The sequence below is a fragment of the Homarus americanus genome, unplaced genomic scaffold, assembly GCF_018991925.1.
Source record: "Homarus americanus isolate GMGI-L3 unplaced genomic scaffold, GMGI_Hamer_2.0 scaffold46197, whole genome shotgun sequence".
NCBI lineage: Eukaryota > Metazoa > Arthropoda > Malacostraca > Decapoda > Nephropidae > Homarus > Homarus americanus.
In genome coordinates, this window is record NW_024723050.1 from 145906 (window position 1) to 158908 (window position 13003).

Genomic DNA, 13003 nt, shown 5'->3' on the forward strand with positions numbered 1-13003 from the left:
TCTCCTTTTGAAAGTTGAGTATACAACAGCCCGGAGCATGGCATTAATTAATTATCACTTGAACCTGTCTGTGGGTCCAGGAGTGGGTGACGTTCAAAGGGAGGACACACACACACACACACACACACACCACACCTTTGTTACTTGGGAAGAAGAGAGAGAGAGAGAGAGAGAGAGATTTTAACAACATACATATCAGTCTCGGAAGGTTCCAGAAGTTTAATACTCACTACTTCTACTGTACTCTCACCATCAATTTCAATTGTTTATTCCTTGATAGAGGAAGCGGGATCCTAGTGCTGTCACTAGGTACCCCTGTACAATGACACCAGAAGCATCTGGCAAGTGTGACAAGAATATACAGTATAAATATTATAAAGGGGCTTACTAAAGCCTTAGGAAGGAAGGATATTCCTTTAACACATAATCAATGTTATTTACATAATATCTGGCCAGTATGGGGAGGATCATCGTGTCTCCGTCAGGGGGTCGTGGAGTGGTGGTCCAGCAGGCGTCACGGAAGCGTTGTGTGTGGGGACATCTTAGAAGGTAGTGGATAAGGGTGCGGCTGTCGGGTTTTCTGCATAATGCACAAGAGCGTTGCTCAGGGGATGCGCTCTCACCATCTTAGAAATCATTTCATATTCGATCGACCCAAAACGGTAGAGCAAGTTGATTTCTATTGATTCTTTGATTGACTATTTTTGATTTTTATTGATTTTTATTGATTCTCTGCTGTACTTCCTCTAAAGTTTGAGGTTGATTTAAGCTGCTATGGTTTTCTCATTGGGTTAAAATCTAGTTTGGTTTAGAAATTACAAAAGAGAAAAAAATCTTGAAATATCTGTTGAAATAAATGTTACTGTGAAATGTTTAAAGGTTTGGCATTCTATATTTGTGTAAGTTTATTTGTGTTAATTTGTTTGTGTAAGTTTATTTGTGTAAGTGTGTTTGTGTAAGTTTATTCGTGTAAGTTTATTTGTGTAAGTTTATTTGTGTAAGTTCATTTGTGTTAGTTTATTTGTGTTAGTTTGTTTGTGTAAGTTTATTCGTGTAAGTTTATTCGTGTAAGTTTATTCGTGTAAGTTTATTTGTGTAAGTTTATTTGTGAAAGTTTATCTGATAAATTTTATGAATGATTAATTAAGGAAAGGTTTCATTGATTCTTCTTCACCTTTACCTGCGATATTATTGGGCCATCTACTGGAATATCTTCAGAAACAACCGTATCCTCTCTCTCTCTCTTGACCTGTCTTGTACACACACACACACACACACACACACACGTACGTCTGGTTAAGGGGGAACAGCAACATTTGTCCATTATGTAATTATACCCTCTTGTCTCGTGCGGGAGTTCCTGTTCATTTTTTGAGGATGAATGTGTTAATTTTTCTCTCTCTCTCTCTCTCTCTCTCTCTCTCTCTCTCTCTCTCTCTCTCTCTCTCTCTCTCTCTCTCTCTCTCTCTCTCTCTCTCTCTCTCTCTCTGCTACTTCCTTTCCATCCTTTAATTCTACCCACTCTCTCCTTCTTTTCTTCTTATTGTTACTTTCTCCATCTCTCCCCTTTTACTTCCTTCCTTATCTCTTCCTCTTCCAAAATCTTTTTCTGATCTCTCTACCTCTCGTGTCCTTTCTTTCCTTCCTCTTCCTTCTTCTTCCTCTTTTCCAACTTCTCACTCCCTTGTCCTTCTCTCTCTCTCTCTCTTTTACTTTCCTTCCTTCCTTCTTCCTCTCTGCTTCTTCTATATCTTTTTTCCCACACTCTGTCTCTCTCCTTCTCCTTCCCTTCCTTCTCTTTCCTTGTTCCATAGTCCCTCCTTTCCCTCTTTCCCGTCTTCCCCTTCTTCTTGGCCCCCTCCTTCCCCCTGCTTTCCTCCCTTTCTCCTTCCTTTCCTCCCTTTCTCTCTTGGGGAATTCGCTAAGGGAGAGTAATCAGGGTGTGAAAACTTACTTAATTGTTAAAGAGTGTTATCTGGGAGAGGGACACACACACACACACACACGCACACACACACACACACACACACACACACACACACACACACTCCTCTACAACGTTCATTTATTATTTAATTTACGTTTCATTTGTTACTTGAAATTATACTTTATTGAATTTTCCATAATATCAGAGAGGTAAATATATCGTTTAATTAGGCTGTGGGTTGGTCATGTCGTAGTGAGTTTTACAGGATGTTTTATATCTGTTTTATTTTGTTTTAATTAATATAGACTAGTGGTTTATAATTGGTGGTAACTAGGTTTTCAATTTTATTTCTTTTTTCATCTGTACCTAGAAATTTATTGATAAGTATTTAGAACAATTTATAATTATATATTTGTTTCTACCTGGAAGCATTTACCTCCACTGTACATAGATATTAAATTGAAATAAATATACCCATGACCAAATTATTCATAATATATGGATGCAAACAAAATACAGGTATATACAAAACACACAAACTATGCAATATAAAAAAATAAGATTAATTCCAAACAAAAAATCTTAAAACAACTAAAAACAACTTTCCTTAATCGTACAATCAAAAAAAAATCTTAAAAAAAGTTAGTAGTTTGAGAAAGTTTATACACACACACGGGTTGGACTGGCTAGTATCCGGCAGGCGGTAATTGCCGTGTTCCTACTTCCTCTCTCTTTTTACGTATTCCATTTTGGTGAGTATGAGGTTTTAATGGGGATGTGTTTCTCATTTATTATTCTTGACGTTTATTTACGGGTTAGAGAAATATTGTTGGTTGGTTTGTGGTGATGTTTTTGTCAGTTGTTTTTGTTGTTGTTATTTTATGTTAGTGGCTGAAAATGATGATGATAATAATAATAATAATAATGATGATGATAATAATAATAATAATAATAATAATGATGATGATAATATTGATGATGATGATGATAAAATAATAATAATGAAAAGATTGATCCAGTGGAATATCAATATTTATCATAAATAACAATGACAAACTGAATAAAAATAACTAATAGTAATGATGATAATAATAATAATAATAATAATAATAATAATAATAATAATAATAATCGATATGCCTTTTGGATTTTGAGGGAGTCGAAATACGAAAAAATAGTAAACTGTTTTTTTTTAAAGTTCCATAATCTAAGCAAAAATTGGCTTTAAGTAAAAAACAAAACATCAAGCGACAGGTGATCCAATTTGAGTGCCTCACCTGTCTCGCTCATTTATGAACCATGATGAGAATAATAATGACCCCCAAAAAAAAACACACTGATATGGACCCAATAGTAGTCACTGATGATTTTAATTCCCACGTTAATGAGGCTCTTATGTAACAATCACCTGACAAACACAACAGCGATAGTGTAACGAGGTGAGGGAGGTATTAGTGTTACCTGTACTCTACTTTCCTTAAAGAACTCCCTTACCTCACCTGCCTGGTTCACTCCCTTACCTCACCTGCCTGATTCACTCCCTCACCTCACCTGCCTGGTTCACTCCCTTACCTCACCTGCCTGGTTCACTCCTTTACCTCACCCTGGTTCACTCCCACCTCACCTGCCTGGTTCATACCTCACCTATCTGGTTCACTCCCTCACCCCTCACCTGCCTGGTTCATTCCCTTACCTCACCTGCCTGGTTCATTCCCTTACCTCCACCTATCTGGTTCACTCCCTCACCTCACCACCTCACCTGCCTGGTTCACTCCCTCACCTCACCTGCCTGGTTCACTCCCTCACCTCACCTGCCTGGTTCACTCCCTCACCTCACCTATCTGGTTCACTCCCTTACCTCACCTGCCTGGTTCACTCCCTTACCTCACCTGCCTGGTTCACTCCCTCACCTCACCTGCCTGGTTTTCAAGTCACAAAGGTAAACTCACTGTTACTCTATATATACAGCCACTCCAAAAGGGTATCTAGATTCCAACCTTCCGAAAGAAAACAGAACATCAAGCGAAGATCAACCAAACCGAGTCATGAACGATTCTGAAATTATCGTTCGTTTTCTATTCCATCGAACTCTGGGGTCTAGATACTTTTTTGGATTGACTGTATGTTAGTCATATCTCCTACGATTTAAAGTATTGAAGTTTAGTTATACATTATAACATCGAGATCAATGTCTTTCTTTCAATTGTTTAGTTGTTTATGACTTATTTGTTTATTTATCAAGAACACGAAAGACCTTAGTTGTTAAATTACAGTAATATATCATAACACCAACATCTCGGTAAGAAAAAATATAGTTACCTTAAATTATTGAAAGGTGATGTTTATAGTAACTGGATCTATATATAATACCTGGTTAAAGACCTTAGTTAATAAAACATAGAAATACATAAACAACACAAGAGCTTTTAGTGAGTTGTTATGATGTATTAAGAGTGATTAACTACACCTTGTAATTAGCTACACTTTACCTGCTTACCTGAGTGACGTACCATTATAGTACCACTGGAGACTCAAAATATCAGTATCGTTTTCTATATCTCCCTTATCATTAATGCTTCTACCTGACCTGATGCCTTACGAGTATACACAGGTAATAATGAAGTGTCTTATCATTATTATTGTACTAGCAACAAAAGAATACAAATTATATATAATGAACATACTAGAATATACACAAATACCCATACAGTAACATTACACTACCTTGTTATGAACATTTTCCTCTCCATAACACGGTATAAACGTAATTAGCTGCTGTAATTGAAATATTCTCTTTTCTTTCATCTTTCCAAATTGGACGAATCTTTTCAACACCAGAGAAAAATATACAGGCAGAAATACAACCCCCCTCACCCCCACCTCCCCACCCCCACCCCCACCTGATCACTGGAATAGAATAAATGTGGTGCCAATTTTATTTACATGACGTTTATGTTTTTTTATTTACTTTGTTTGTTTACCTAATACTGAGGCAACAATTGTTTAGAGGGGAACACAATACCGGGTTCAGAGGATCAGGCCTTCGACTACCATGTTAGTGAAGTATTATTGTGTGTCAGGATTATATGAGTCGGTAGTTGTTATTGTTATTATTATTATTATTATTATTATTATTATTATTATTATTATTATTATTATTATCGTTGTTATTATTATTATTATTATTATTATTATTATTATCGTTGTTATTATCATTATTTGTACTATTATTATGATAATTATTTTTTTATCATCTCTGCAAATTTGTTTTAGTCTCATTACAAAGAAACACAGGAGACCATGTTTACTGAGTTACATTAATGTTCTTTTATCGAAAATACTTAATATGGTAACTTTATCGTGCCATATTAGTTAAAGTCAGATAGATTAGTTTACGGTGGATTAGTTTAAGATAGATGAGTTAGCAGAGATTAGTTAAAAAAAAAAGGTCCTTTACTTGAGAACAAAAACTTCATTGAAATTTGTTGTATAATAAATGGTTCGTTAAATTTTATTAGTTACGTACCTTCATACTGTCTATACGTCCGCGTGTCCGTTACTTCGTCCTTTCGTCCGTCCGTTCCTACCGTGCAGATAACTTGTTATAATAAAAGTTGGTATACTATTTACATATTAACTTTTGTTGACGAGGATATTGGCTACGTTAGGTACAATCTTTTGTTTTTTTATAGGAATTCTTTAAAAAGTTTTCATTAAAAACGTATATATATTTTAGTTTATTTATTTTTTCAACGTACTGACTACATGTAAATATTGATACAAGGCTTCTGTGTGGGGTATGGAAATTGCTGTTCATTTATGTACAGGGATATATGTTTACAGGTGTTATTGTGTTCACTGGCTAGTAAATAAACTTACCTGGATGTTATTGTTTTTGTTGTTCAGGTAATTACTTGCATGTTACTGTAAAAAAAATCTAAATGCGTCATTGAGTTGTTTTATATTGGCAATACTAATAATAGTTTGTGTTTACTAAGGTGTGTATAACGTCAGCATTACCAAGACGATATAATACAGGTATCATATATATCTAAGTTTATTATTGATCTGGATATTATATGTAATGGTAAACGGTTATAGGCTATATAATTGTGTGCATTGTTAGTATGATTATAATAGTATGATTATATGTAGTTGGGAGATAGACAGACTTGCAAATCATGTTTATTGTTATGGTTGAAGAGAGAGGCGTACATGGGTGTTGGATGAGAATCAACAATCGCGTGTGTGGATCCATTCGACACCTACACATGCGCACATTTGCATACACACATTCATTAAATGACTTGCATAACACGTCCACACATGCATATCTGACATACACGCTAGCTTACACACACACACACACACTACTACTACTACTACTTTGCTGTCACTCGGAGTCTAGTATGACGATCATCCAGCTATGATACAATGATATGAGTTATTAGGGATGTCACCGAGGCTACACACACACACACACACACACGCACACACACACACACACACACACACACACACTCTTGCTAATTAAAGCTTGTCCTGGCCCAGGAAATTAGGGGGGAAGAATGTTGTCATGAATAATAAGGAGAGAGAGAGAGAGAGAGAGAGAGAGAGAGTCATGTGTGTGTGTGAAAGTGTAAGTGTAGAGCGAAGGTAAGTGTGAGTGAGAATGAATGCCTCCATGAGTGGGTTTGGGAGATTGACGTATCGTGAATTACCATGACTTTCAGACAGAGGGCAAAGGGGAGCCTACGTGCTCAAAGAGGGGACTAATAGAGAGAGAGAGAGAGAGAGAGAGAGAGAGAGATGAGGGTAATTATAGGGCAGAAATGGATGAAATGGACGGTAAACAGACACACAGACAGACACTTGTACCTATATACACCTGACCATTACTACGAAGAGATGAAAATAAAAAGAAGAGCAAAGAGAAAGATAAGGTTAAGTAAATTGGATATATATGGGTGGATGGCTTGATTGACGGATGAATGGGCACAGTTTCAGGTCGGGGAAACTCGTTGTCCTGGAAACAATATTACGAAGAGAGGGGAAACAAAGCAGGAAGAATTAATAGGGCAAAGGGTGAGAGGAGAGGATGGATAATTGAGGGAGATGATAGAGAGGAGCAATAGAGTGGAATAAGCGCAGGGGAGTAAATTGAATAGACACGTGGATGATGGGACAGATGCACGAGGAAACATACTGGCAAGGACAGGTGGAATGGAATAGTGAGCACATAGAGTAGTGTAGTTAAATGGATAGCAGGGATAGAATGATGATGGCTTTGAGTCCAGACAAATTAGCATAGTTATGAGTCTAACCAGGTACCGTGGTTTTGAGTCCAATGAGAGTACCGTGGTTTTGAGTCCAATGAGAGTACCGTGGTTTTGAGTCCAATGAGAGTACCGCGGCTTTGAGTCCAATGAGAGTACCGTGCTTTGGTCAATGAGAAATTACCGCGGCTTTGAGTCAATGAAATTGCAGCTTTTGAGTCCAATGAAATTACCATGTAGGTGGACCCAGACAGGTGTACCTTCACGTCTGGTTGAGTTGGGTTGTGACTGAGACTATAAAATGGCTATAGATTACCTGTTAATGGTGTAGGTCGTGTGTTGCTTAGCCTGTTATAGATTTTGGAGACCCCCCTCCCTCCCCCAATAACCCCTCCCTCCCTCCCCAATACCTCCTCTCTCTCTCTCCCTCTCTCCCTCCCCAATAACCCCCTCCTCCCCTCCCCTCCCCAATACCTCCTCTCTCTCCCTCCCTCCCTCCCCAATAACCCCTCCCTCCCCTCCCAATACCTCCTCCCTCCCCACCACCTCTCTCTTCCACATTCTCTCCCTTCTAGTTCCTTCCTTTATCATTTCTCTACCTCCTATGTTTTCCCCTTTTGTTCTTTTATTCTTTCCTTTCTACCCTTCACTTCTTTAATTTCCTCTTCGCCTATTCCCTCTAATCATACACCTTCTCTCTCTGTCTTCCTACCCATTTGTTCTCTCTCCCTCCTCTCCCTTTCTCTTATTTACCCTCACCTTTTCCTGCCTATCCCTCATTCTATCACCCTCCCCCATTATTTGCCCTCCTTACACCTATCCAATCTTCTTTAAACCCTCTTCTATTATTTAATCATGTCCTTCCTTCCTTCCTTCCTTCCGCGTCTTTCTCTTAATAGCTATAGAACACTGACTGACATTGGCAACATGACCCTAATATTTTAATCAGATAAAGAAAGAATAAAGGGGAAGTTATTTAAAAGTAGTTGTATATACCTTTGTGTACAATATATACATATATGCCAAGTGGTTAAGACCAATACAACCATTAACCACAAATAGACCCCAGAAGAACCGGCACTATTACCATACGGTCAAAAAAAGATTCATAAATAAAAGTTCTAATCATCCTTTGTGGCTCGAGTTGTTTGATGTACTGGGAGGTTATTTGTCGAGACGGAACGAGCCAACCAGAGTCACACAGCGAGTCCTTCCAAAATGTCGGGATTGTAATAAAGTTTTGTGTTGGAATTTCTTGACTAGAGATTGAGTTTGTTTATTATGGTGTTTGGTGGCTTCGTGTGTGTGCTTTACGCTTGTGGTGATATAATTCAGGAATGGTGATTGTTTTTTATAATGCTCTAGCGTCTTGTAGGGGAGATTATACAAATGAGGTCAATGTTTACTCTTATTAGTTGATTTTTGTGTATTTTTTTTCTTTAATTTTATTTTGTTTTGCAGGTATAGTATTTATTTTTAAATGGTTACATACATACATACATACATACATACATACATACATACACACACATATACACTCACACATACATTTTCTAAGTGCAATGAGAGTGGTTGAGTGTGTGTGTGTGTGTGTGTGTGTGTGTGTGTGTGTGTGTGTGTGTGTGTGTCCCACTACTCGCAGGTATTGGAACACACACACACACTACCTCAACGATCTCTTTCACCGTGTAGAACCTCTTATCACATTCACCCTCTGTTGTTTGTCTCACCCATTGTGCACTTGCAATTTGCACATGGTGTAGTCTTAGGTGGAGGAGAGAGAGAGAGAGAGAGAAGAGAGAATAGAGAAAGCCAAGAACAGGAATAAATATTAAAAGAAGTAAAAAGGTGATTAAATAACGATGTATAGATAAATTATGTATATTTCCCAATGACACACACACACACACACACACGCACGCACACACACACACACACACACACACACACACACACACACACACACACACACACACACACACACACACACACACACACACACACAACTTGGGTAAACATCATCGCAGAAACACGACCAAAACAAATTTATTTAACTTTATTTTTATTTCAATTTGAAGGAACGAAATCTTCAATGTAGTACGAAGGGAATTTTACATATTTTGATTTTTATATAAAGATCCCCTAAAATAAGAGCACTATAGTGTGTTTATATGACTATAGGACCTTTATATCATTCTGAATAAGAGATTATTTTCGCGTGTGTGTGTGGCTGTGGACGTGTGTGAGGGAGTGTGTGTGTGTGTGGCTGTGGACGTGTGTGAGGTGTGTGTGTGTGGCTGTGGACGTGTGTGAGGGGGTGTGTGTGTGTGGCTGTGGACGTGTGTGAGGAGTGTGTGTGTGTGTGGCTGTGTGTGGACGTGTGTGGGGGGTGTGTGTGTGGCTGTGTGGACGTGTGTGAGGTGTGTGTATGTGTGTGGACGTGTGTGAGGGTGTGTGTGTGTGGCTGTGTGTGGACATGTGTGAGGGAGTGTGTGTGTGTGGCTGTGGACGTGTGTGTGTGTGGCTGTGGACGTGTGTGTGAGGGTGTGTGTGTGTGTCTGTGGACGTGTGTGAGGGAGTGTGTGTGTGTGTGTGGCTGTGGACGTGTGTGAGGGAGTGTGTGTGTGTGTTATGATTGTAAATATTCATGCAGGAGATATCAAAGTGAAATATATGAAGAGATATAAACTGTAATATAGGAACTATTTAGAAGGGTAAATAATTGTGTCAGGTGTGTAAATTAACTCGTCAAAGATAAGGTAGCAAGTGTTTATCAATGATGCAGGTGTAGAAGGAGGAGGAGGAGGAAGAGAATAAGGTAACAGATGCTTATCATTCGCAGGTGTAGTACGAGGAAATAATAGTTCGTTAGTACAGGTGTGTGAGGCAACAGGTGTGGCCAGGTGAGACTTGAAACCGCACCTGCAGCAAACACCACCTTTAAACTCACTCTCCTTTCCTCCCTCACCCCCCCCTCCGTTATTAGCCTTTATAAATACGGATTGGAATCCTATAAACTGAGAACGATACTCCGGTTTTCTTTAGTAAAGCGGATTTTCGAACGTCTAAAGCCATAATCCTCATCACCACACTCGCCTGAACATACATACATACATACATACATACATACATACATACATACATACATACATACATACCAGACACTGTGTTGGATGTTTCAATTCTTTCCTTATTAGTTAGTACATTTGGACTTAACCACGTGTGTTATTTATGTGTGTAAATATTGCTCTCTCTCTCTCTCTCTCTCTCTCTCTCTCTCTCTCTCTCTTTTAGTTTTAAGTTAATTTCTCCGTATGTGTTAAAATGGTTCTCCGTCTCTCTCCCTTTTCACCCTCTTTCTCTCCCTCTCCTGCTCTCTCTTCTTCTTTCTCCCTCTCACACATTTCCTCCCTCCCTCCCTCCCCCCCTCCCTCCCTCCCTCCCTCCCTCCTCCCCCTCCCTCCTCCCTCCCTCCCTCCCCTCCCCCTCCCTCCCTCCCTCCCTCCCTCCTCCCCTCTCCCTCCTCTCCCTCTATACACACACACCGTCGCACAATTATGAAAGATGACGTCATTATGTCACCTGGATATAACTGACGCTCTGGCCTAAAATAGCTCCGACACACACCCTCCCTCCCTCCATCAGTACCTCCCTCCTCCACCAGACCTCCCTCCTTCCCATCCTCCCCACCTGCCAGCCCTTCCCTCCGTCCTCCCCCCATCCCTCATACCTGCCTCCTTCCTCATTTTCTCACTCCCCCCCCCCAGCCTGCCTCCCCCCCACCAGTAGCCCTTCCTCTTTCCCCCCTCTCCTTCCTTCCTTTCCCACATCCTCCCTCTCTCTCCCTCAGTATCCCTCTTCCTCTTCCCCCCTCCCTGTATTGACTGCTCCCCAAGGAAATTGTTCCTCATCACTGACGTGAGCGAGAGTCTGTGGTCCACCCCAGTCTGGGGCATCTATGGGGGGTGAGGTGGAGGGGTGGAGGTGGAGGGGGTGAGGTGGGAGGGGGTGGGGTGGAGGGGTGGGGTGAGGGGGTGGAGGGGTGAGGTGGAGGGGAGGTGGGATAAGGGTGGAGGGGGAGGATGTGTTGATGGTAAATATCTCATTGAAGAGGGCACGTGGTGGAGGTTTAGAAAAGGGATTGATGAGGTGATGGGGATGGGGGATTGATGAGGTGATGGGGGATTGATGAGGTGATGGGGCGATTGGAAGACTAAGAAGGGAGGTGGTGGATTGGATTGAAAAGCAGGAGAGAAAGGAAAGGGATTGCAACACTGGGATAGGAAGGAGAGATGAATTGAAAAGCTGGAATAGAAGGGGTGGGAAGGGGCTAGAATGAAGATATAGGGAGAGAGGAAAGAGAAGGGAAGGGGAGAGGAGGACAGAAAGTAGGTGTTCTCAGTGATGAGAGAGAGAGAGAGAGAGAGAGAGAGAGAGAGCCTGACTTGTATAGAAGAAGAAATCGATACTAATGATCTATCTCTTACCTGTATTAAACGGTGTCACCTTTAATTAAGACAACAAAACTTCGAAAAAGGCAGGTCTCCTGTCTCTACACAATACACACACACACCAAAAAAAACACTATTTATCTCCTCGCTTCATCAAGGTATTAAATGGACGTGAAGCCTTGACAGTTTGGTGAGGTCTCTGTCCAGACGCTACCTGACAACCGCTTAAGGTGTGCGGGGATGACTGACAAAAAAATTAGAAGCAAAATCCACTCGTTTGCGGGCATACACGTCGCTGATTGGGTCTTTAACTCATTACTGACGTTAGCTTTTAACCCTTCCTACGAATAGATTAGGTTATATTGGATGTTAGAATAGTTTAGTTTAGCTTCGATTAGGTTCAGATCAAGTTAGATTAGAAGGGGAAGGATGAGGACCAATCAACGAACGCTAGACCCGCATCAGAGTGGATTTGCCCAATTGTTTCCAGGACGGGTGATGATGGATGAGGGGTGAAGATGGATGAGGGGTGATGATGGATGAGGGGTGAGGAGTACATAAGAACATAAGAATGGAGGAAACTGCAGCGGGCCTATTGGCCCATACTGGGCAGTCCCGTTTACACCCAACCCCTATCGCTCATACATCCATCCAACCTATGTTTGAAGCTATTCAGCGTATTCGAGTTCATGATGATGTTTGGTAACTTGTTCCACTCATCCACTACTCTATTTCCAAACCAATGTTTACCTATTCCGCGCCTAAATCTAAATTTGTATAATTTAAAACCATTGTTACGAGTTCGCTCCTGGTTGGATAGTTTGAGTACCTTTGTAATGTCCCCTTTGTTTAGCCCTGACTTCCACTTATACACCTCTATCATGTTGCCCCTCGCTCTACGTCTCTCGAGGGAGTGCAAATTAAGATCCTTTAACCTGTCTCTGTACTCACTCAAGGTTCCTAATGCCTGGGATTAGTCTTGTCATTAAAAACACATGTGCCCCCTGTGAGAATCGAACTCACGACCCCTGGTTTACAAGACCAGTGCTCTGCCCCTGAGCTAAGGAGGCGTATGGTTGCTTGGGGATGGGAGGGAGGGGAGAGGTGACGATGACTGGAAGTGTCTCTTGCTTGTTAAGTTTTTGGTCGATGTGTTATTAGTGGTGGTTCATGAGAGAGACAGAGAGTTCTTCAGTGAAATAGACAGATCCAAGAGCAAGATAAAAGAAACAGAGACAGACAGACAGACATTGACAGGCCTCGAGAGTAACTGGTTGTAGTGGGTCTGACAAATGATTTTCAGTAATGCTCATTGATCACGTTCCGCCACGCGACCCGGTAAACAGTGC

At 40.6% G+C, this 13003-nt stretch overlaps 1 non-coding gene across 1 annotated transcript; it reads right to left on the reverse strand.

Annotated features, from left to right (window-relative positions):
• Positions 1-12652: 12652 nt before the first annotated feature.
• Trnat-ugu lies at positions 12653-12724 on the reverse strand. The gene has a single exon. It is a non-coding gene; the product is annotated as a tRNA-Thr (tRNA).
• Positions 12725-13003: the final 279 nt, after the last annotated feature.